Raw genomic sequence first — 25037 nt, 5'->3', positions numbered from 1 at the left:
ATGATGCTCTTACCCATTTTGGTTTTCTACAGTGCTTCATTAATTTACATGCATTAATCTAAATTACCAGCATTTATAATTTATAGGCATAAAGATTACAGTCCACCCTTAATTTGACAGACTAACGGGGAGCTCCATTAAAACAAAACATCTGTTAAATATGAATAGGATTTTACACATGGATATTTTACACATGTGTGAAATGGCAAATGGGATTTTTATGCATGCATCAAATGGCAATGGACAGAGGCTTCATGTTTGCTAAACTGGAGTCCATAAAACTGAGAATTAACTGTAAACCCAATTCCAACCAGTCCATGCTGTTACAAAGTGCCGACACAAAAATGAAACTTGAAATCTAACAAAAGGTTTGCACTCTATATATTAACATTTGCTGGAGGTGAAAGCTGGTAGTTTGGATTCCACTAATTTCTTCCAGTTTTTCCCTTCCCCAAAGTTATAAAGAAAAACTTCCTCAAAGCCAGCCAGATAATAATCAAACTTTGATTTAGCTATTGCTACAATAGGGCACGCAAAATCAAGTGTTATCATTGGAACAAGCCAGTTTCGTATATAGCTTTCCTTTCTTTTTCTTCTCTTGCATCTGGCTATTACACATTGCCTGCAGACCCCTCAAACCTCCCTTGCTTGCTCCTGCTTGTTGGAATGACAGCAACAGGAACAGCTGGCCACCCAGAGAACCTTTCAGGAACCGGGCAGAGAGCCTCTTGCTGCGTTTGGCTGCTTCCTAGCTGCACCATCTCAGTGTTTGTTACAACCCTTGCTGAGTGCAGCTGGAGTATTCAGGGGGTCTAACAATATTGCTGACTTGGGAAACCCTGACAGCTGGTGCTGGAAGGACATGAACTTCAGCATGAGGATGATTCACATCCACTGGCAGAAAGGCAGCTATCTGCAGCCGCCTTGCAAGTCAGCAATAATCCAGACTTATCATCCTATGTCTCCGCTTTGTAAAGAACACAGTACATTATTATTTCATAATTGTTACAAATGTTCAATTAACTATTGGCTGTTTCCACGATTAAACAAGTGGAAATAAATGATTCTGAGATACAAGATTAATATCTATCTTCCAGACTAGATACAGAAATTAAGTAAAATAATCAGATTTGTATTGAAAGCGCACTTATTAAAGTTTGATTTGGATGCAATCTGGCACTTCTAAGAATTGCTACGTGTGGATGTGATCCTGCCCTCTACGTGCTACCAATCCTTTCTAGCTTCCTTCAGGTAGAGAATAAATATTGCCAATAGTATTTGATTTGACTTTTTCTTCTCAAGATCATAACAAGATTTAAGAGCAGAGACGATTATTATGGATGATTAGAATTTGCTTAGGGAAAACAAAAAAATGGCCTACGCATGTCAGCAAGAAAGTGTGGCTGAAACAACATATATTAAGAACTTTAGAACTTCTGAAATGTCTAGCCCAGAGGATCAGTAAACTGCAGGTTTGCTGGGGATTTGAACCCAAATCTCCCCAATCCCAGTCCAAAACCTTAACCACTGCATCACATTGACTCCAATAATGATTTTTTTCCTTGAAAAGCAATTCGCTCATCACGACACACTAAAGTTTCATCACAGACCGTTAAGGATTGCTTGGCAGAACAAGGCCCTATTCAGAAGTGAAGTCCACATTTTGAATCAGCATTATCAGGGCTTTTCCAATTAGTCCTGCCCTCTGCTGTTCACAGTGCAAAATCTTCCTACTAGATTCCAAAGCATTCCTGACCTAGACATCTGTTCTATTTACAAGGATGGCAGTAATTTGATTTATTGAACTTGTATTTAATTTAGTTTAGTAAACTTGTATGCCACCCGACTCTCAACGACCCCGGGTGGCTAAGGACCACACTAATGGGCATAGCCCATTACAGGCCAATTGAATCTTAAATTGAAGGCAGAGTCTAACAAAAACTGCAGAATACTTGCTTGAATCCTGCAGTTCAAAATGTGCAGTAGAAAAGTGAAAGTGGCAGCCCGAAATGCTATCCTCCACTACTGCTAGAATCAATGTTAAAATACTCCTACGCACAGCCCCATATAAACTGTTTCTTACATAATTTTTTTCCCATTATACACATACAAAATTTATGTTTGTTCTGGGTTAGGGGTCCTTAAGCCAAATCTTACATTAGTGCCCTTGCCTGTCTATCTGTCCATCCATCTATCCATCTTGTTTAGAGTTAGGATCTCACAGCTAAGCACATCCTTACTGACATACTATCCCCGATATTATATAATATATATACAAATGATCAACCACTTCCTGACAACACACAACTGTTCATCTACACAGATGATGCAGCAGTGGCTACACAAGGATCAAGTTTTGATGAGATAGCTGGAAGACTCACTGTAGCACTTGAAAAATTAGGACAATATTACACCACTAATCATTTGAGGCCAATCTAAGTAAGACCCAAGTGTGCGCTTTCCATCTTCAAAATTGAGACGCCGGGGCTAAACTGAAAGTTATATGGCAAGGGAACCAATTACAGAATTGTCCTACGCCCAAGTATCTCGGTGTGACACTTGATCAAACGCTTTCCTTTAAACAGCACTGCCTGAATATTAAGGCCAAGATTAGTGTGAGGAATAACATTATTAGGAAATTGACAAATTATGCATGGGGAGCCCAGCCATCCACATTACAAACATCAGCTTTGGCCCTGAGGGTCACTGCAGCAGAGTACGCCACTCCAGTATGGAGTGCATCTACGCAAAACAAGTTGACATCGCCGTAAATGAAGCAGTATGAATAGTGACAGGATGTCTTAAACCTACACCAATTGAGAAAATGTACCCCCTTGTTGGTATTGTACCACCTAAGATCAGGAGAAGTAGCAGCAGACATTGAGAGAACAAAACAAGAGAAGGATCCCCAGCACCCTCTGTATGGGTACACGCCTCAAACTCATTGACTATAATCTAGGAAGAGTTTCATGGCAAGAACAAATACTCTTGAAGGCACGCAAGAGCAAAACCAAATTGGAAGATGGAGGAGAGAAATCACTGACCAAGGAATGGTCCCAGAAGAGAATATGGCTGAGGGATTTGACCTCCTTTATGTTATTTGGAGGACTCTGAATAGGTTGAGGGTTGGAGTGCCTAAGTGTAAGACTAATATGCTCACATGGGGATTGCTGATGGGTAACAACACGTTGTGTGAAGGTGGAGAGATACAGAATTCAGCCCACCTGCTGACCTGCTGATTATTACCAATTGTATGCACTGAAAATGACTTGTTTTTGGCCAATGACAAAGCCAAGAAGGTGGCGTCATATTGGCAGCTTAAGGGTTGATCTGGATACGAAAGAAGTAGCAGCAGCTAAGGACATTCTAGACCTAAAACTAATTACACTGCTGTACTTTGAATTGATGCCATCTAGCCAGAATCCAAATTCCATTCATCGTTCAGAAAAAGGGTGTGGCCATCACCACCCTCAGGTATGTTGTTCACAAAACACTGGCTTTTTGACACAGATTATTCACCAAACAAAAATAAGTCTGTAGCACTAGAACTAACCATTCTCAAATAGTCCCACCGACTTCTTTTGAGAACAAGCAGCCTCTTATTTGAGAAACAGGAAGTATCCTTAAATTACCTTTATTATGGCTTCTCTTTTTTTTAAAGTCCATGTACATTTCTACTGCTTCATTTGTGTTGTATCAGGGCATTCAGTTCAGATTATTAAAATCAAGATTTATGAAAAAGTATTCACGATTCTTTTTACTGCACTCTTCTTAGTTATTCAACATATTTAAATATTTTCAGACTTTGCTTGATAAATTCTTCCTTCCAATAAGCCAAAGTTACAAATTGTGACAAGCCCTTTCTTCTGTTACAGCACAATAATGGACATGTAATAAATTGACCCCATGCTCAAGAAGATGACATTGAGCCCCTACCCTTCCGCCTCCAAACAGCCTCTCCCATACAATCCAAAGGCAGAACAGGAGAAAACCAGACTTGCACCTTTATAATTCCATCAAGAAGAAATAGAGGTGGGCTCAGCCTAGATAATTTCTGATTTGTGGCTAGACCTAGCACATCATAGATGGAGTCCTGACCTTGACTGGGCAAAGCAACAATCACTCTTTCCAAACTTTCAATAAAACCAAGGATAAGCACTCAGAAGAAATGAACAACGCAGGACAAATATGAAAGGCAGTATGAACATCCAACCACAATGCCCTAAAACTAACTCTCTCTCACCATTCTTTCTACAATGGATCTCTGTTGAAACCCAAGAGCATAACCAAGGAGATGAGTAACTAGTTTGATTATGTGCTGTCAAGTCACTGTCAATTCTTAGTGACCACAGGTGATTTTCTCCATTACAATCTGTCCCTAACCTGGTCTTCCAATGGTGCATTTATCGCCACTGTAACTGAGTCCATCCACCTTACTGTTAGTCATTCTCTCCTTCTCTTTCCTTCTGCCATTCCCAGCATCAAAGCCTTTTCCAGAGGTCTTCGCATAATGTATCTGTAGCAGGATAATCTGAGCCTTGTCATTTGTGCCTCGAATGAGAACTCTGGCTTGATTTGTTCAACGATCCATTTCTTTAGTTTCTTAACTGTCCATGGTATTCTTGGGAATCTTCTCCAACACCAGAGTTCAAAAGCATCAATATTCCTTCTCTCCTGCTTCTCAAAGTCCAAACTTTTGTTTCCATAGAGTGTCACAAGGAATCCCATGGCTTGCACTTTTATGGCATTTGTAGGTATAGACTCATCACAGTAACTGAATATCTTTTCCAAAAATAACTAGTTTAGCTAGGTTGAATACATGGGTTTTATCTGAAATTCTGTGGGTGTGATTGTTCCCTGCTCTTGTTTGCCCCATATTACTCTTTTATTAATAATCTTCTTCATTATACCTAAACATTTGGCTTCATTGGTTTTAGAAGGGATTTTTTCATTAAAACCATACCCACGTGCAAGATAAAACTACCCCTTTCAGGATTGGCAGAAGATTACTTAAGTTCTGCATTTCTGGGTTTTGGGCTAGAAGACTCAAAGAACCTTCCTTTCTTCTCTCCACTCACTCCATACAGCTGGGCTGAACAGAGAAGTCCTAAATAGAAGGACCAAGAACTTCCTAGCTGAATAGACTAAGGGGTGCCAGGAGTTTCAGCCTGATGGCAGCCTATTGTAATTATCTTTTATTGGAGAACCACTGGAAAAAGGGTTCTGCTAGGGGGATTTTAAATTATTCCCTCTTCCCGTTTGTAATACATTAATACATAAGCATTCAAATTTCACACACGATGTCAGAAGAAAGTAAGACAGCTTGAGAAGAATGCAGTTGAGGCTAGAGACACAATTTTGTAAACTTAATTAGTAAAAAACCAATAGGCAGCTTAGGATGCCTAAATTACTGTAACACCTGCAGGATCATAAATTTTGAACAACAGATTTTGAACATATATTTAAGTTCTTGATGGAGTAGGAAGGCTAAAGGCTGTAGGGAGATTTAATGCCATGTATGCAATGAGAAGCTGGGATGCATATGAAGAAATGTGTAGATTAAAACAGGGTTTCTCAACCAGGATTCCATGGAACCCTCGGTTCCACGAGAGGTCACTAAGGGTTCCATGGGAGATCATGATTTATTTTAAATTTATTTCTAATTCTGGCAACTTCACATTAAAGAGGTACGTTTCATTCTTTATTTTCAGTTTAAGAACACCGTTAATGCATGTAGACAGGCCTACACATGAAGCAAATACAATAATTTTGTAACTTGTGGCCTATATTTGAGCCTGAATGTGCAGGAGTTTCCTGAGGCCTGAAAAATATTTCAAGGGCTCCTCCAGGGTCAAAAAGTTGAGAAAGGCTGGATTAAAACATTATGCTTTATTGAGCAATCTTAGAAGATCTTAGCAATCTTAGAAGATGCATGAGCAAATTTTATTTTTTAAAAAACCAGAAATACTTTACTAAAGATGAGGAGGAAACAAAGGCAAAAGGTAGAGTTTCTGTATTAGACAGTAACATACTAAACTCCTAAACCATTAAAACTTTAAATGAAAGTTTGTATTGTCTGGCGTTATGGTACACATTCAGAAGTTCTATGGCTGTTGATGTTTGCATTGAACTTAAATAAGAAATCATAATAAATGAAGGAATATAATGTAGAAATACCAGATCTTCAAATGTTACTGATATGTAAACATAAAACAATTTTTAAAAACATTTCCCAAATAAATAATGGAAAAAGGGGATTGAGATGGACTCATACTTAAAAAAAGAGCATACTTGCTTAAAATAAAGCCAAACTATTCAGCATGTACAGAGAACATATTTACCAGTCATCTGCACACTTTAAAAAGAGAGAGAAGCAATAAAATCATTGCAACAATTCTCATCTATCAGCTCAGCCAAATTAAGTCAGTAGTATCAAAGTAGTATCAATGGTCTTAACGTATAAAGTATCAGTAGTAGCAATGGTCAACGACCAAAACGTCCCTTTCCTACTGTTTAATTCATCCCTGTTCTCTCATTTATTATTTGTGCAACTGGCAGTTCTCATGCTATTGCAATAATTAGCATCTGAATTCCAAAATTAAAGATGGACATATGCTGCAGCTTTCAATGTAATCCACTGCTGTTGTTCCCATTCCCAAACCATTCCCAAACCATTCTGCCAAGTAAACTATTTTATTGTGAGAATACAGAAGACAAAGCTGCCAGTTTCCATTATTAAGCCTAAATCCACATGTAAAAGACAGTTTTCCTCTAATTTGGTCACAGGGACAGAAGGAAAAAAAAGGAAGAACAAACAAGAATTGCAACAAGGAACGCAAATGAAACAATTAAAAAGCACACTGTATCTTCTGCTATCACATACTCTCTCCAAGAGAAGAAATGCTTAAACTTTTAGGTCTCACGGATGAAGATGCAACCTTGGTAGCGGAGCAAGATGACCAACCAATGGATCATGCGACATCCTAATTCTGAGCACTTTCAAAACTTCTCTGTACTGATGAGTGGGGAAATGCCATCTCAAGGTCATGAATGCCGCAATGTTTTGCGCCTGAAGGTGTGGCCTATTCTCTTAATGAAAGGGATTCTGGGATCCATTTATGGCAGTGTGCCCACATGATTAGGTAAAGGAGTCCAAATACTGAATTGCATTAAGAGCTTGGAAAGCAGTATAGCTCTTGCCGAGGAACCCAGCAATTATTTCCTTTTATTTTTGTGAAGGAGGAAAGAGAATACATGTTTAGGCACAGTTTGGAGATGGCAGGATGAGGCCCTCAGCCATAGGCCAGAATGGCCAAGTACTGATTGACCAGTGGTTCTCTGGGAGTTCTCCACCCAATAAACATGGCTGTGTTCACGGATCTGAAAGTAGGCAAAAGAGTCCCCCTCAGTCTTGGGTCCTTTTTAAACCGAATTCAGAAGGGTTGGGAGACAGTCTCATTGCCTGGAAGAACCCTGAATACTATAAGCTCAGGAGGAGTAGAAGAAGCCCAGGTAGAAAGAGATTCTTATCTAGCTTCATCTAGTCCAGGAAGAAGCAGAAATAACTGAATTTGACCCCTTAAAAAGGAAATCAATCTACTTCTGCAAAGTATTAAATGTACCCAGATAGGGAGCAAAATTGGATACAAACCCTTTAAGCCACTCCATCATGATTATTAGTGATTTACAAACAAAAGACCTCATTAAAGGAATTAATTGTGGAAAAATGAAGAGCACTGGCCGTAAACAGGGGTTTGAATCAATAAATTATCACCTTTGAATGAACCAATCCTAAAACTGAAATAAGTTTGCAACTGCTAGGTTATACCGTATTTTTCGACAGCAGCTGAGGCTTGAAACTGAACCAAGGATACCTTACCACTTGAGTGTTTACTGTAGCACCTGGAATAACCCAGAATCCAGGCACACAATTTGATTCCACGGCAACATGACATTCAGCCAATAAAAAATTACTCAGAGAAACCAGATTGTATGATGTCATTGTTTTTACTGATAATTTTGGCCTTAACTATGACTTCTTCCTAATTTCTGGGATTAAGTCAATCTGGTAGGACCATTTAGAATTTAGAGAGCATGAGATGGCCATTCACAAAAAACAGTAATAAAGCACCACTATATCAAAATGTCCCTTGCCATCCCTCTATCTGCTCTCCCAACAGAACGTTCCCTTTGAGCACATTTGCAAAGAAAAGCAGTTGCCATCCATTTTTATTTTCCTAAGAAAGCTTATGGAGTTCAGGAGCCTTCTTAGAAATAAAGGTGACACCAAGAGTGCTTTACAGCATGACAACTTCTTTTCCTAATCAAGTAATTGTTTAAAAAAATTAAAAATGTGTAGATCAGGAAGTTGTCCGTGTACATATTGGTTTATTTTATTTATTTATTTCTCAAATTTTTGCTACCGCCCATCTCCCCCCAAAGAGGGACTCTGAGCAATTTACAGTAAGTTAATCACTTAAGCATTAAAAACAGTAATCATAAATAAAGCATAAAATATAATACAATATGATATAAAAATAGAAATGTCTTCCTAAAATACAGCTATACACACTAAGAATTTTAAGCCTTGCAAAGAACAAGGATTTCCATACAATGCAGCTTCATGGTAAAGCAGTCATTCTGACTAAATTCATTCCTTTGCAGTCTTGTTGTTATGCAATATCCTGACCTCTGACTTGATTATGTGGTTATTTAAGTTACCCTGAAAGAGTTTTCTCAACTGGTGTGCAATTCCAGGAATTAGTTGCTCTGCGGTCAGTATTAAAAATCTAAAAGAAAATACTAAAAAATAAAGAATATTTCAAAAAGGTGTCCTCCTAGAAGTCATTATAATGGGAGCACTAAACAGCAAAGGAAGTCCGTGCTACGTCTGGAGTGAGAATAAACACTGTGATGTCACCTGCTTGAGGAAATTAAAATAGAAACCAATTGTGCAATAGTGTTCCACCATGTTTTTAAATAAATGCCATGTTTTTATTATGGGAGCTGTGCATTAATATGTTTATTTTCATCCTGGGATTTTAATATCTACCACTAGACGGACCAATACCAAGAAATGATCGTGTTAGTAATCTAATTACACAATGCTAAACTGAAGCATCAACAGTAGATCTACACCCACCTATGTAAAACTACTGGTCTCCTACAAGTTGGGTTTACAATCCACAAAGAATGGATAATAGTGCAGTGAAATGGAACAAAAGGAACTGACAGAAAGAGGAACAGGAACAAGACAAGCCTTAGTCTGGATTGGGTATCACGACATTTTTAAAAGAAGAAAGGAAGGTTAATGACCAACCTGAAGTGTTTGGCAGTAATATTATTTCTGTATAGCAGATAAAAATGTGACTATTATTTCCATATAGTAAATAAAAAGATAACTAAATAACCTTAAGAAGGTCATTATTCTATGAACCTGTTTCTTCTCCCTCAATATAATGATGTAATATTGCCATCACCACCCACTTTTTTTTTAAAGGAGGATTCTCTTAAAGAACACTAGAATAAACTAAGGAAAGCATTAGGAATGCTTGAAATCCATACCACATTTACCAAATTTGAAGCAGCTCTTTTTAAAAAACTGCTGGCTATCATGCAGCCTTTGAAAGTGTCCTTTAGGAAGATCTTCATTTCCTCCATAAACTTTCAGAAATAAGGAAGGGAGTAACCTCAGTGAACACACAAAAGCTTAGTGTTTCATAAAGAAGAGAAACTAAATCTCTCATGTTTGCAAGTTCTCGGCATTAATCAGAAAGCTTTTGTATAAAGAGGTGCAGTTTGGTCAGACAATCAAATATAAAGCTGATATATTTGCTGATGGCTTCATCAAGGCAGACACCTCACCCACACAGAAGATCAATAATGAAGCCCAGCACACAAGCAAACAGATATGGGACACTGTACACAATGGGTACAATCAGAGGACAAATTTATCAAGCATCTGATATAGGAAAGACAAGGAGAGTCTAAACCAGCAAGCAAAAATATGGAATGAGCTGGGCTACTCATACTACTAAGTCTTGGTGTAAGGTCATTTTATATCAGGAAAGAAATGCATATTCATGAAAAAAACATGGATTTTTAAGCATTTGAGGTAAAACAAAACATTTTCTTACTCTTAGAGAAACCATACTCCATCATCAGTTCCAAGAACTTGCCTCAGTATTACTTTTATTTCCACTGCTTACAAGCAAATGCTAATAAAACAGTATCCTAATGCACAGCTTTAGGCTCCAGTTAATGAAAAAGGCAAGTTTTATACTGAATAAGTCAGTACAAAAGAGCATTTCATGACTGATTCTGAAGGTGTTTGCACAGTGAACTTTCATTTCACTAGAAAGATGATTTTTGTCAAAGCCTGGGATACAACTTAGAAGCCTTCTTACAAGAAGTAAGTCCCTTCCGTGGCTTATGACTACTAAAACAGAACAAGCCCTCTCTCGGGGGAGATGGGCGGTGGTGAAATTTGATAGATAAGGAAGGAAGGAAGGAAGGAAGGAAGGAAGGAAGGATGGATTTCACCTCCCACAACCATGCCTGGGTCATTTGTCATATTGGCTGCTAGTAAATGAGTAGCCCAATGCAGCTAATTCACTATTTCCTATAGGAAATATAATTTCCTATACGAAATAGTGAATCTCCTCAAACCCAAAGTGTTCTCTAAATAAGGCTTTCTATTCTGTACATCAGTAACCCTCCATATTCACCAACAGGTTTTCAGTCCTGGAAGCAAGCCCACAAAACTAACCACCTATCAATATCAGCCAGTTCCTGACATGGAACAACAGGCAGGCAGGTAAACAGGCAGACAAACTGCTATTACCAAACGTGGATCTTACTATTTGTTCTCCTAAAGACAATTTTTACTTGCTCTAAGCAAGTAGCTTTTTTATAAGCCTCTAAATTCCATAGGATGTGCTGGAGACAAAAACTAGAGAAAAGAAAGTGTTGCTGCTTGTATGTCCTGATTGGATTTAGAGGATTTCAGGACCCAGTCACATGCCAAAGTAATCATTATTTTAAAGGAACATGGAAACCTGACTCCCACTTGGACACAACCTTACCAAAATACAAATTCTACTTTCTAAGGCCTCCATGCACACATCTTAACTAAACTCTGAAAGAGAATATATGAATTTATTTTATTTACACCACTTACACCCTTTCTAACTGAATACATTTCAGGCAGCTATTTAGTGAACATAATTGTATTTTTAGGATCCCTATGATATCAAAGTGAACAGCATGTGTATTATACTGCTAGAAACTTGAGGAGTCTCAAAGGAGTCAAAACATTTCTAGAAGCTTTTGAGAGGGAAGAGTTGCCAACTGAACCTCCTGTTCAAAAAAAAAAGAGCACATTTCTTTTTGACAGTGGAAAAACTGTGATGGGAAGGAAAAAGATGAAGGTAAGCAAAAGAGGAAATAAATAAATAATACAATTTAAATCTACATTTATTTGGAAAAAATAAAAATGTCAAAATATGAAGAAGGAATTGGAAGAATGGACTTTGCTTCATTTTAGAGTATTTTTAAACTTTCCCTGAATAGCAGCTATATTTTAATATTTGGAGAAACAATGCCAGCAAAGAGGTGAGTTGACTAGTTTTGTTTGAAGACTGCAGTCCATTACTTGAATGTGTGAAGCTAATATAATCAGGGCTGAGTCATCATGGATCATTCCTCTTATCAACTCAGGCAATTAACCAACAATAGGAAACAAACTGGTAGGTGGCAATCACACCATGTGTTGGCTTTCACCCAAGGAATCAGGGATAAGAACCAGGAACTAGAAAAAACCTAGGAGATTGTTGTTGTTGTTGTTAGTTGCCGTCGAGTCATTTACGACTCATGGCGACCCTATGTATAACAGAATGAAATGCTGTTTGGTCTTGCGTCATATGCCTGACTGTTCCAATGTTTGCATCCATTGTTGCTGTAATTGTATCAATCCATCGCATTGAAGGTCTTCCTCTTTTCCGCTGGCCCTCGACTTTGCCAAACATGCTGTCCTTTTCAAGCAATCGGTCTTTCCTGATGATGCGCCCAAAGTATAAGAGTCTAAGCCTAGTTATCTTAACCTCTAGGGAACATTCTGGTTGTATTTCTTCTAAAACTGATTTGTTTGTTCTTCTGGCAGTCCATGGTATTTTCAATAATCTTTGCCAACACCACAATTCTAATGCATCAGTTCTTCTTCTATCTTCCTTTTTTAATGTCCCTTTCACAGGCATATGTGGCACTTGAGAAGACCATGGCATGAGTCAGACGCACCTTTGTTTTTAAACTGACTTCTTTAGTTCTGAAAACTTTAGATAGGTCTTTGATGGCAGATTTTCCCAGTGCGATACATCGCTTGATTTGATATAAAGGATACAATCTGGACAAGTCATGCACATTTGCAAATCCATGAACTGGATGGTTACAACCCCCTTATGACTGAACATCTGTAATGTATTATTTTTTTCTTGATATGTTAGAGCAAGACTTCAAGTGAAATAGTTAAAAGCTAACATTTCCATATCAATACTGTTCTATGGATAACCAAATTTTGTTACATCATGATATTTTGCTCTTTGGTTTTCTCAACTTGCTCTTCCTCTTTGAATTTATAAACATTATATAGGGGATCCATCACAAGCCAATCTATACAACCATAATCCTATCACAGAAGCTAAAGTTGAATTCAAGGACAGAATGAACAACCCATTCCACCTTTATTAGTTTTAGTATTGGTTCACTTCTCTAATTAAACCATCTATATTAAACATTTTTTATCCTGCATACAGTGCTGTGTGATTTTCTTTTAGTAGCCAACTGTGCTGGACAATTTTCGTCCAGTCTCCCACCTCCCCTTTTTAGGGAAGGTGGTTGAGAAGGTGGTAGCGTTGCAACTCCAGAGGATTCTGGATGAAATGGATTATCTGGACCCCTTTCAGTCAGGTTTCAGGCCAGGATATGGGACAGAAACTGCATTGGTCGCACTTATGGATGATCTCTGGCGGGAGCAGGATGGAGGCAGTGCATCCATCCTTGCTCTCCTTGACCTCTCAGCGGCTTTCGATACCATTGACCATGGTATCCTTTTGGGATGGCTCAGGGAGTTGCAGGTGGGCGGTGTAGTTCTGTGCTGGTTCGCCTCCTTCCTCCAGGGCCAGTCCCAGTGCGTGGTGATAGAAGAGGAGAGATCCGACCCTTGACCCCTCCATTGTGGGGTGCCGCAGGGTTCGGTTCTCTCTCCTCTCTTGTTTAACATCTACATGAAACCACTGGGTGAGAACATCCGTCACCACGGGTTGAGATATCATCAGTATGCTGATGATACCCAATTATACATCTCTATCCCGGGTGAGGTAAGTGATGCAGTGACTGCCCTCTCTCGGTGCCTGGGGGCTGTGGGGGTCTGGATGGGGAACAACAGGCTTCAACTGAACCCTGGTAAGATGGAGTGGCTGTGGATTGATGGTTCTTCATCTTCTGGGAGATTGTCATCCTTAGTTCTGGATGGGGTTGCACTGCCCCAGACAGACTCAGTGCGTAATCTGGGGGTTCTCCTGGACTCACGACTCCTGAAGAGCAGGTGGCAGTCATGGCCAGGAGGGCCTTTGGCAACTTCGGGTTGTGCACCAGTTACGCCCGTTCCTGGAACAAGAAGCCCTCCGAACAGTCACTCACACCCTGGTCATCTCCCATATAGACTATTGCAATACGCTCTACATGGGGCTACCCTTGAAGAGTATCTGGAAGCTTTAGCTGGTCCAGAATGCAGCTGTGCGGGCTATTTTTGGTGCCCCTAGGTCGGCACATATAACACCGTTGCTGCGCGAGCTGCACTGGGTGCCAGTTTGCTTCCGGGTCCAATTCAAGGTGTGGGTTATCACCTTTAAAGCCCTACATGGCATGGGGCCAGGTTACCTGAGGGACCGTCTCATCCCCATTACATTGCCCCCCCACCCGATCATCCAGAGAGGGCATGCTGCGGACCCTGTCCATAACAGAATTTCATCTGGCAGGGTCCAGGAAACGGGCCTTCTCTGTAGTGGCCCCCACCCTCTGGAACATCTTGCCCCCAGAGGTGAGGCAGGCCCCTTCACTCCTGACCTTCCGGAAGGCCCTGAAGACCTGGTTCTGCCGTCTCGCCTGGGGCGGGAAAGTGAATAATCATTCTTGGGGGTGGCTCACACCCTAGAGTCCCGCCCACCAGCCTGGATTTTATATCTTTCTTGGATTCTATATTTATTTACTGTATTTTATAATAATTGTTTTTATGAGATTTTAATGTTTATATTTGGAGCCTGATTTTACTGTAAACCACCCAGAGTCCCTCTTTTGGGGGAGATGGGTGGTGGCTAAATTTGAATAATAAATAAATAAATAAAAATATCAAGATGACAACGCCAAATTCATTTTGAAAAAAGATTATTCTGTCAAGCAGATGGCTGCCTTCACTTTGTTATTTCATTGCCTGATTTTCAGATTCACAGAACAATTCCTCTAAGAAACCTTCTGAACATGATTAATTCACAATTTGTTTGAAAAAATGTGACTTATACATGTAACTAACTGGATCTTAGCAACCAAAATGAGTTCTCATTATTAGTGGACTTCAAAGTGCTGATTAGTCAATGCCATCTGTCTCGATCATTTGCATTAAGAGCCTTATATTGTTCTGAACAATTCAAAGAGGCTTGCCCACCCTGAGATAACAAGGACATTAGAATGAATCAAAAGTATTTACTACCTTTATTTATATAGCACTCAGTGCTGCAAGAATATACAATCAAATTTCACCAGAGATATATTTCACCTAATATTGCACAAATATTACAGGATCATATGTTCAGCACTGAAATTCTTGGAACACTGTTTGGGCATTACTATCTTCCATCTGTGCAACTATAACTTTAATTTTTAAAAACATATATTAAAAACAACACAAGTTTCTGACTAAGGATACTTTTTGCACAAAGGGCATGAACAAAGGATGGCAAAGAGGACATCATGGAACCAACTTTTGCCATCTCTCTGTGTGCATACACTTCAAAATGGCACCTAGATAGACCTTCTTTCTTTGCCATATATTATAAACAGCATGCTTGAATCACAGAAAGTGTATTTCTGCTGAGACTTTGGTTGGCATACTGTTTCTTCTCTTTCTATATGGAATATTTATTAGTGTTGTAAAGCTGCATTTGTATGACTCTGGGCAGCATGCAATATTAAAATACAAATTAAAACAAGAAAAAAACAGAAAAATAAAATTGGGAGCATCCAGGTTGAGTAAAGCAACACACTCTCTTACTCAAAACATTCCCCAAGGGAGCCACCTACCCACCCGGGGATAAAACCAGGTTTTAAAAGCTCCTTTGAACAAGGTCAAGATAGAGACCATACAGACCTCTGGGGGGATGCTGTTCCAGGGGGCAGGCACTGTTACAGAGAAGGCCCACTTCCTGGGTTCCATCAGATGACACAGTTTAAGTATAGAAATATATGGTCCCCATTAGCTCTGAATCAAAAGCAGTTGGGAACCAGAAAGGAAGAATATCTGGCTTTGAAAGGTTGGCAGATCAGAAGAAGCCATCCTTGAAATGAGATTTTAAAAGAAATGAGAAGTTCACAGACTTTGGGTGGGGGAGAGAAACACACGAGGAAGGCTGAAGTCCTTCAAAGTGCAAGAAAGAACAAATGAAAACTGAAGCAATAAAAGCGAGGAAGTGTTAATTTATCAGATTTATAATCATACACGCCTTTCATTCAGAAGCTCAAGGCAGTGTATACAGTGGTCCCTCCTCCCATTTTCCCCACAACCACTCTGTGAAATAGGTTGGGCTGAGAGTGTGTGATGGGCCCAAAGTCACGCAGTGAGCTTCTATGCTGTGGACGGACTTGAACTTGATTCTAGGTATCTCTACCAGTCCTAGAATCATACAATTGTTGAGCTGGCTTCCCTTGCCAAGTCTTATTTACTTTCTTATCCATTTTCTCAGCCCACCTCCTGACCATTACACCACTCTGTCTTTCATGGAAGCATGACATAACACAATGCACTTTTGATTCCTTATTGATCAAGTATTTTTACCATAACTATCTTAATCAAACTGAGTATCTATACAGAATGCAGCAAAATTCCCAGCCAGCCCAGCCATCAGCTTGCTGGCTATGGAATGTAGAAGCTGTGATCCAATCCAGAACTCCATTTGGGAATGTACACCTATTGCACACCTATGTTTCCTGGGTAAAACCCATCTTGCCCATTTTCTGGCATCTGGCAGCTTTTGCCCATGAAGCAGCTCAGCAATGTAAACATATTCTCTGTTCCCTAGGTAAATTAACTTCCCTCAATTTTAATTGCAATTTGTTAAACTATTTTATTTATTTATATTTCAAATTTAGTCACGCCTATCTCACCCAAAGAGTGACTCTTTATTGTTATTAATAATAATAATAATTGCTAATGGGTGCTATTTAAATTCTTAAAACCTGAATTTTGCCCAATCGTATTTTTGTGTATAAAATTGACAGATAACTGATAAACTATACCACACAGGCACAACAATTAAATAAATAAATGATTTTTTTTAAAATGCCAGATATGGAGCCAAGCCTTGGAATCAGTTGATCGTTATCTCTGGGACAGACACAAAATTAATCAAGCAAAGGAATGAAGGATTTTGGGCCTGAAAATTGGTATTGGGCACTAGGATAATGTTAGAGAAGAATCACATGATATGGTCAAGAGTCTGTGAAACTGGAAAAAGTCAGCACCAAAGGGACAAGATGGAGGGGACAAGAGAAGTCAACTGGTGCCTGGATTCAAGAACAATTATAGGCTTTCAGGCAAAGCTTATAAATGTTAAGGTCTGTTCCCCTGAGGAAACAGAACAAAGCAACTAGTTACCACATCAGCAATGAAAAGAAATCTCAGAGAACTTCTAAACTGCTTGATTTAACTAAAGAAACTCTTAAAAACAAGAATATGTAGCAATTGCCTCTAAGTGTTTAACCTGTTAGGACAGTGACAATGTTAGGACTTCTTTTTCCTGCAAGGGCTTTGGATTGGCTATAGCAAAGGGGTTTTTTCCCGAGTTTACTAGCACAGCAGAGACCTGCAATCAAACAGCCATTTGTCACAGACTGGAATCTTTTCGGAAAACTCCCTAAACACAATAGATCCTTTTAAATTCAATCAAGAAGAACGTACATGAATAGTAACATTTAATAGCCCTTTCTACCATAAACTTCTTTTTTTGGTTTCCTTTTCCAAGATGCAGTGGGAACTTTAAGCCAAAATGTTCAGGCAATAATTATGAAAAATAAAGCAGCCTATACAAGCGAGGGGAGCACATCTGGCAAATTCTAATGCATCTGTTCAAAAATGTCAGTTGAATTCAATTATGTATGTGGGGTAAAAAATAATCACCTTGCAACCAAATGACATTTCCAGATAAACAAATACACCCTGGTTGCTGTTTTGATGTGTTCCTTTGAAAAGTTGCAAAAGAAACTTTCCAAGTGTTCAGCGAAGGTGAAAAACTGTACTCATATATTATACTCATATAACAGTCAATAGAAAATACACAGATAAAGAAAAAGTAACCAAACTTTCACTCTTTTAAGGATAGGCAATCTTTTGAAATTTTATCATCAGCAGGATCTCTTCAAATGCTATGACAGCCCAATTCCAAGAATGAAGACATTCTGTTAACAATGGAAAACCTTTTACTAGTTCAAGTATTTTCTGAATTTGAGGGGGGGAAAGCAGATGTTTTGTGGACATATCAAACTTACTGTTACTTAATTAATTGAATTTCAAGTTTTTAATTTATTTACCGGGGAGGGGGAGAAACAGCTGTAGGGCCCTTATCCAGAATATATTTCTGATTCACATCACATCTCTCTTACACATGTATACAAACAGCCACACACAGAATTACTTGTTCTCTTAAAGTATTGGTTATTCCCTCCTGCAGATCTAAATCACAGATTCTCAATTTCTTTTTAAATAAAAGAGGCAACTTAATCATCCTTCAAAAATGTTACAGAAAAGGTGATTGTACTTTCTATAACACCTGTCTACTACAATCAGACAAAAGCCCATCAACAGTTTAAAGCTGAGATTTTTATCATCATTAGTTTGCTGGTGTCACAACAGAAGAGCCTTCCCCAACTTGGTGTCTACCCTCCAGTATGTCACAACTCCCACAATTCCCCCTGGCTGGGGATTCTGAGTCTTGTAATTCTAGTGTATCTTATTGATTGACTGATTATGTGCCATCAAGCCAGTCTTGACTCTTAGCACCCACAATGGTAGATTTTCTCCAAGGCAGTATGTCCCCAAACTGGACCTTCAGGTACTTCAAAGCTGCACACTTCACTACTGAAATTGAGTCCATCTATCTTGCTACTGGTCACCCTCTTCTTCTCTTCCCGTCCATATTTCCCAGCATTACAGATTTCTCCAGAGTGCTAGGTCTTCAAATAATGTATCTAAAATATGATCAAGTGAGCCTGGTCATTTGTGTCTTGAGTGAGAACTTTGGGTTAATTTGTTCAATGATCCATTATTTTGGGCTGTCTATGGTATTCTCATGAGTCTTCTCCTTCACCAAAGATCAAAAGTGTCAACACTCTATCTTGCTTCTTCAAAATCCAACTTTTGCTTCCATAGAGTACCACAGGGAATACCACTGCTTGCATGATTCTGATCACTGTAGATATAGACACATCATGGAATTTGAGTATCTTTTCAAGCCTTCACAGCTACTTTACCAAGTACTAGTCTGTAGCTTATTCATTGACTGCTGTTTCCTTCCTTGTAGACAGATGATCCTAAAAGGCAGAAGCTATCCACTACTTCAATATATTCATTGTCAATTCTAAGCCTGGTTGCTATACCTGTTGTCATTAGTTGGTCTTCTTTATATTTAATCTTAGTCCCATTTTTTTCACTGTGCTCCTTTACTTTCATTACTAGAACTTGCAGATCCTTTGCATTTTCAACTATCAGAGTAGTGTCATCAGCAAAGCACAGGTTATTGAAGTTTCTTCCTCCAATTTTAAAATCACAGTCACCTTCTTCCAATCCAGCTTCTCTCAATATATATTCCGCATATAGGTTGAATAAGTAAGGGGACCAGGTATAGCCTTGTCACACTCTTTTGCCAACCTGGAGCCAGTCTGTTTCACCATGTTCCACCCAGACTGTGGCTTCCTGTCCCATGTACAAGTTTCACATGAGGACAATGAGATTCTGGAATTCCCATTTTTCTAAGCACATTCTGTAGCTTGACATGATTGACACACTCAAAGGCCTTTCTATTAATCACTGAAGCACATACCTGATGTCTTAATGCACCTGAAGGCCACCATGCTCCAGTTGTGTAAAAATGTGTAAAATATCCCAGGGCCTAAAATAAGAACCTAAAACCCAACATCCTCAAAGGCAGCAGCTGGAAAAGATTAGAACCATACAGAGGACTGGAAATCAGAGTTTATCATCAAATGTCTCACAAAAATTATGCAATAAAATTGTTAAGTCAAATGGTGCCTTTCTATTCTCTAAATCTATTGCCAATTCATGTCCCAGGACTATAATGGATAGTTCTCTGTTTTGTTTTGTTTTAAATGTGCTTGTTAGAAAAATGTCAAGGAAGCTACTGTTCTGAGCAAAAGCTTTCCAAAGAGCTACTTTCCTAAATGGCCCAGTTAAAGCCAACTTCTGCTATCAGTTAAATTCAGACTTTTACTTGTTCCTATTCTTAATGTAACTGTAAAATACTTTCCCCTGCTACATTAGAAAATTAACACTTCAGCATTTCAACATAACCTAAAATATAATTGATTCAATGGTGTTTCAAAATTCAGTCATAAATAAAAAACCATTTCAACTCCTGCCTTCCATGGCAGCAATTAAAAGACTACCAAGTTGTTTCTTCTGCCACCACCATAACATCAAAAATCTGGGTTCTTTGTTTTGAGGATTGCCAAAAGAAATTTTCTATTATGTTGAAACATTTGCTAATAAAGCATAAATTACAATATTTTAATATGGATCCAACCACTTAAGTCACCTGCTTTTTCACAGAACACTAGTCACAGGGCTTCTGCTGATGCATAGTCTAACCCAAAGTCTCTCAACCTTTTTTTGCCTATGCCCCCTTCCAACCTTATTTTTCTCCTGTGGGCCCCCCATCCAGGTCCCAATACTGGATATGCACATGGGACAGTAATTGGTGTTTTCTGGCATCAACAAGACAGTATAACACACTTTGCTTTCCTGTGGCCCCCTTGGCACATGCTGTGGCCCCCTTGAAATATCCTATGGCCCCGTTGAGAACCTGTATAGGAGATCAGTTTCTAGCAGGCACTAGGGAGTGCTGGTTGAGACAAGAAGTAGAAAATTTTTTGAAGAATGGAAGGATGAAATATCCTGTCTCAAGGAAACTTTCAACGATCCTGGGTTTCAGCTGCAACCTTCATTCACAGCAGAAGCCAAAATGAGCAGCATTCCTGCTATTTCATAAATTAAATACCATTTTGTCTTTTTAAATAAACAGAGAGGTGGGACTTCTTTTTGTCCTGATAATAACAAGGTCTAAAATAAATACATTTTTAAAAATCATAAAAATGTACAGGGTGATAGTAATGGTGGTGTGTGTGTGTGTGTGTGTGTATCTGTGTCAAATTGAACAATCCAACTCCATAGAAACTATAATAGTGTGCAATGGATTAAAACATTTCAATTGCCACCCAAGGATAAGACGTAAAATGGGCAACGTTTTGCATCCCACACAAGTTCTCTTAAATCAGTTGAAGAGATAGATATCAACAGTTAAATCAATCAGTCAATCAGACATATCATGTCTGATTTTGCCAATGGCTATATATCATTTCATCTATAAAGGTAATCAACATATACAACATATGATGTAATATAATGGTTAAGGCAGTGTTTCTCAACCTTGGCAACTTTAAGATGTGTGGCCTCAACTCCCAGAATTCCCCAGCCCACACATCTTAAAGTTGCTAAGGTTGAGAAACACTGGGTTAAGGCGTTAGGTTAGGAGCAGAGACACCAAGGTTCAAGTTCACCCTCAGCCATGGAAGCACACAGATGTTTCTACTGTGTAGAAATACCAAATGGAAATCAGGCTTCTACAAGACAGTGGGGAATGTTGCACCTCCCTTTGACAAAGAAAGTAGAAAGTTTTTCTCCAGGCTCTGAAACTTACTAAGACCAGTGGGATGCCCAAGCACTTTCATGGCAGTTCCCACTATCTTATCAGCTTCAGAATCAAGAAGACTGAGATTATTTGGCAACTTGTGATCGGTTTAGCTGCACAGGGTGAAACAAGCAAAACATTTCATATGTTGCTAAAAATCCCTAGGGATTAAACCTTATCAAAAGTTTACAATCCAAGTGCAGAAAGGAGGAAAACACAATAAAAGTTTTGGGTGGTTTGCAAATTTTGAATGGTTTCTTCTCCCATTATAATGGGGAGATAATCTATGGATCACATGTAGTGCCCATCCCAGAGCCCCAACAATGGGTTGGGCCAAAAGTTTCTGACTTTTTTTCAGTCTGTTTTACAGAAGATGAAGATACCCCCAGCACCCTTTAATCTTCCCTCCCCCAAATCGGGCTGTTGGCAGTATTATGGGGCAAAGGAAAAAAAATCCAAAAATGTTAACCTTCCCTACTCTTGTTTACATTTTTACATCACCAGCCATACCCACCTGTGAATTCCAAACAGAGCATGTGGAGAAAATGCAGCCCCAGGCCCAAAAAAAGATGCTCACCTCTACATTGATGCATGAACCACCATCTTGAATCTTAAATGGCAGAATCAGTTTCACAACTTTTAAAAAATATTTTGTCCAAAATGATGTTCACACTTTGGAAGTGCAGTTAACAGGATCTACACATAACTAGAACACTTCCATCAACAGAAGAATATATCAATAACCACACCTCAACAGCAGCCTAATCAAATCCATAACATATGAGCTCATTTGGCATTGTGGGGAGAGCATGTTAAAGGACAAGGTTCTTTACTGTGGCTTGGATGGCCTTTTCTAGATCTGGCAAGTTTCACGAGTTCAATGAGACTGGGTATCAGCCAGGCAGGAGTAGACCAGACTATTCCCTTCTTTGCCAGCTTGGTGTTTAAAAGTAGTAATTTCAACACTGTAAATACTTAAGCACCTCCAGGTAATTATGTAATTGCTTGAACTTTTCAAGCTAATAGATTCCACACATCAGACTAAGTTCCATGTTCCACAAATAAAATATAAATTTCCTGGGGATCTGTTTAAGATGAAGCTGTGGCCTAGTTATTGGAGGACAAACTAAACCTCAAATTGAAATGCTAAAACACCAGATAGTTACCAGAAGATCAAATCAAGCAACCAGAGCTAATTTAAGAGCATGATCTTGATTTGCATTTAGAACTTTGAATTATATTTTGATTGTCCCACTGTACAGAAATTAACCTCCACAGTTCAATCTCTTTTTGTTTGTTCTTCTGAATTTGATAGCTGTGACAAAAGTACAATACATGCATAATGACCCAAATTCCACCTAAACCAGCACAGTAGATTGATAAATGCAGTTGGCATTATCTTCTATAAGCATCACATTGTTCACTCATAGGGCAGGCCCTCCACTTTGCTAAGCATCATGGTCAGAACCTATTTTGATTGGAGACTATGTGGTAGCCACAGCTGTATCCTCACTGCTCTAAATCCATTAATGTCCTCCTATTCATCTGATGAAAGCCTGATGATGAAAGCCAGGCTTTCAATAGAGGATAAGGCTATTCATGGCTACTAACTATACAATAGTTAGCATGGTAGGCAATATGCTTCTGAAAACAAGTTTGGACCTGACTGGGATTATCAAAATGTCCTTCTTCCAATGGGTACATGACAGGCCACTGTGAAACAGAAAGCTGGACTATATCAGCTTTTGAACTGATTCAAGAGAGATACTTTATTTCAAAACATTTAAAATTGATAAATCATTATAGACTCTTCTGTCATCTTTCATTCAATACAGATTATTTATGTAAGTCATTTCTGCTAGAAGTGGGGAACTTCTGGCCTTCCAAATGTTGCTAAAGAACAACTCTCAAAAGCCTTCAAGCAATATAGTCAATGCTGAGGAACACTGAGAATTATAGCTCAGCAAAATCTGGAATGCTGTAGGATCCCCATCCCTGCATCAGAAGGTAATTTTATATTAATAATATTTATATTAATCAAGGAAAAACCTAAACTCTGCTCAACCCTCCTCTGAGGGAAAACTATTGTAGCAAACCCATCTCATGAATGCCTTGAGACAGAAAGAGGCACATCACTCACCTTCAGTATCTCTAAAGATTAAATTACTAGATAAACCAGCTTCAAGGCATTGAGAAGAAAATGTACATCTTAGAGTACACTAGAATACTAAGATGACATTATCTCATATTTTGGAAATGATCTGAAACTACTGCCAAACTGTTATAGTGAATATGGCAAAAGGTAAACAAGAAGTATGATAACTTTTTAGTTATGCGATGCTTGTTTTTATGGTATTGTGTAGGATGCTTCATTTGTCCAAACAAATAATCAAGACATGAGGTAATCTCTTCACAACACCTTATGGACCTGAAAAGCTACCAGAGATAAGCAAATTTAGCCAGTGATTCCTCAATCACAAGTCTTTGTTGCACAGCTTGCACATCCAGTGAAATGCAATGCCCGGCTTTATCAATATTAATCATGTCAAACTTTATGCATCACTCCATTGTTTTAGCCAAGAGTAAGGGTCACAAGAGATTTTAACTACATACATCCAATTTTTGCTCCTCAGAGTATGTTTAGTTTCTTAGTATTTATAGGTTTTTGAGATGTTAGAAATTATTTCTGTTAATTCTTCAGAACTTCCAGAGTGATCTTCTGTAGGCTAGGAGAAAAAATATCTACAAGATTTAACAGCAGTTTCTTTTCACATGATGGGCACAGTGTCCTTGCTATTTTCAACCATTGAGAAAGTAGAAGGGCAGGCAGAAGTTCTGTCCTTCACACAATAAAATTATGGGAATTTTTACTAGAAAGTAAGTCCCATGTAACTAGAAGCACCCTTGAAGAAATTCACCAGTTCACTGCATTGAATAAGGAAGATAATATTTGGAGTGAGAAATGCATCAGGGTATACTAGACCATGATGAATCATATTAACTCAGTTAAGAGCTCTAGAAATATAAACCACATGCTGTTTACAAAATGATAATGTCAGTCACTAATTGGATGTATATCAATTAGGACATCATGTTTTATATAATACAAAATCCCAATTGTAATTTGCATTTCTTGAGATTTATGTTTAGTACTCCTTTCAAATCACTCTATGAAGTCTGCAAACATTGAGAAGGCTCCTCTGGAAATTACACTGCCTACTTCCGATGCACTGCAATTTTTAAATGTCCAACTTCGTCCCTTTAAATATGCTAGCATGCCAGTATCCAGCCTCATGAAAGGGAACAATTTGCAAATAAGCTACCGAAGAACTTTTCTACTATTTTTATTAAGAGGTACAATTGTTGTTTTTTTTAATTAAAGTATTTTGCTCAAGCTAGACCATATAATTCTGCACTGCACTTTATTAATATATGGGGTGTACCAAAAGTCAGGCCCTGTGCAGTTGGTTATATAAATTACATTAATTGTTCAAATGGGTTGCCATTTTCTTCTAAGCACTTCCTTGCTCATTTGACTTTTGAGAAAAGTCCATGTTGCTCTTTATTAACAAGTCTTTATTTATTACTAAAAAAAAACCCACAAGTTGAAAAAGGAAAAAATAATAACACCCAAATCATTAAAAGGCATAAGGCAAGGTCTCCTTTGAATGAAGCTTGATTCCAGATAGACTTCACAGGCATGTCCTTAGTATTTTCATGAAAACAATACAGAAGCGGTTTGCAACTGCTGCTTCTGAGATGTTTTTGGATTTCCCTATATAGCCTACAGCT

The 25037-nt window shown here is 38.6% G+C and overlaps 1 protein-coding gene across 2 annotated transcripts in view; it reads right to left on the bottom strand.

Annotated features, from left to right (window-relative positions):
• ARHGAP20 (Rho GTPase activating protein 20) overlaps positions 1-25037 on the bottom strand; it is an 80178-nt gene that overhangs the window by 29601 nt on the left and 25540 nt on the right. The gene's annotated exons all lie outside the window — the stretch shown is intronic.

Source organism: Candoia aspera, chromosome 5, assembly GCF_035149785.1.
Source record: "Candoia aspera isolate rCanAsp1 chromosome 5, rCanAsp1.hap2, whole genome shotgun sequence".
NCBI classification, from domain to species: domain Eukaryota; kingdom Metazoa; phylum Chordata; class Lepidosauria; order Squamata; family Boidae; genus Candoia; species Candoia aspera.
Note: the sequence above shows the minus strand (reverse complement) of the source record. Positions and strands in the feature narration are given on the sequence as shown.